We start from the raw sequence: 2,080 nt of genomic DNA, 5'->3' as shown, positions 1-2,080 counted from the left end.
CATAATTTCTTTTTTAAAAGTCATTTTATTGGGGCTCATACAACTATTATCACAATCCATACATACATACATTAATTGTGTAAAACACCCACTGCCATTGACTTTTAACAATCCTTAAGGATGAGCAAAGTAGAACTGGCTGTTTAGGTTTCTGAAGCTGTATTTCTTTATAGGAGCAGAAATCCCCTTTCTCCCTAGGTGTAACTGGTTGAGTCAAACTGTTGACCTTGGCTTTAGCCAACACATAACCCAATACTAACCAACATAGTAGTGGTGGGTGCCTTCTCGTCAGTTCCGCCTCATAGTGGCCCTGTCTAGATCAGCATGAAGTACTCCTGGACTCTGCATCCTCACAATTGTTATGTTTGAACCCATTGTTGAGTTACCGTATCAATTCATCTCCTTGAGTTGTTTTTGTTTTTCCCACTGACTTTGCACTGTACCAAGTATTGTGTCGTTTTCTAAGGACTGGTCTCCTGAAAACATGCCCAAAACTTGTGAGACAAGTCTTGCCATACTCATCTCTAAGGATCAGTCTGGCTGTGACCTTCCGAGACAGATTTGTTTGTTCAGTTAGCAGTCCATGGTACTTTCGGTGTTCTTTGCCAACATGCTAATTCAAAGGCATCTATTCTTTGGTCTTTATTAATTGTTGTCCAACTTTCATATGCTTATGAGGCAATGGAAAATCCCATGGCTAAGGTCAATGGAAAATCCCATGGCATTGCTCAGTCCTCAAAGTGTGACATCCTTGCTCTTCATCACTTTAAAGTAGAATTTCAGAAATCCAAAATATGTTTAGTGAAAGAAATTTGTCACAAAATAATAAATACTGTGTGGATCTATTTAAAGTACAAATAATGAACAGCACTAAACTAGTGTTTTGGGGATGCATTCTTGGGTGATAATGTAAAATTTTCAGAATGGAACAAAATGATAAGTCTCCATTTTGGGGCTGAGGATGTGTTACTCCTTGACCAGGCTGTTTCTTAATAATGTCATTAACCTGTACATCTTTGTTTTGCCTACCTTTCTGTAATTATACATAAATAAGATTCTGAGGAGATTGCAACTAATGTCACAAAACAAAATATATATAAATTATTGTATAAAACATGAGTTTTCTCTGTAAACTTTCACCCTAACCATAATAGACTTTAAAAAATAACAAATGCCTTTTATTATTATTTCCTTCCCCCAGCCCTTTGGCAACTCTTAATCTACTTTTTTACATTTATAGAATTCCGATGACTGACTTTCCTACAAATGCAGTCGTAAAATAATGTGACCTCTTGCGCCACTTTACATGTGATAAAGGTTTACCCTTGTCAGATACAACTTAGAACTGAATTCCAAAGTAAGCCTCACTATCTTCTATTGTGTGCACTCCTCATTTTGCTTGTCCTTCCTTCTCTTTGGGGACATTTGCATTGTCTGCTCAAGCATGTTGTTCCATTCTTATAAAAAGAGTCCGTGCAGTATTTAAAGCGACCATAACTGAATCATGTGTTTTTCGTAGTGTTGTTTCTGGTTGAATGGTTTTTTTAGATCTGTGCTTAGGTCTACTGGTTTGTAAGCTATGTGATAACAGGAATTTTGTCTGTTTTGGTTGAATGCTCCATCCTAAGTGCACAGACAGTTCCTGACTCGTAGAAGACAACCATTAATGTTCGCTATATAAATACAGGAATGCCACACTCATGATCTACATGGGCGTATGTGCTGTTTGAAGTCACGATTACACAATGTTGGCAAGCTTGTTTTCTTTGTCACTTGGTAAAAAGACCATTTTTCTGTTTTCAGATAGAATGGTTCAATTGTTATAAGAAGTCCCTTGCTACTTACATGAGGTCATTGGGAGGAAATGAAGGTTTGGACATAACACAGGATATGAAGCCTCCCAAAAGCTTATATATTGAAGTAAGTTTTACCTCTTGAGAATGGATTTTATTGAATGTGTGGATTATGCTCCTATTATGTAAGGAGGAGATATGAATATAGTTTTGTTAGGTGCCACCAAGTCCTATTCATAGTAACTAGATGTACAACAGAATGAAACACTGCCTTGCCCCGCACCCTC

The sequence above is a fragment of the Tenrec ecaudatus genome (genome assembly GCF_050624435.1).
Source record: "Tenrec ecaudatus isolate mTenEca1 chromosome 4 unlocalized genomic scaffold, mTenEca1.hap1 SUPER_4_unloc_13, whole genome shotgun sequence".
NCBI classification, from domain to species: Eukaryota; Metazoa; Chordata; class Mammalia; order Afrosoricida; family Tenrecidae; genus Tenrec; species Tenrec ecaudatus.
The sequence above is the reverse complement of the archived record's forward strand: the minus strand, read 5'-3'. Positions refer to the sequence as shown.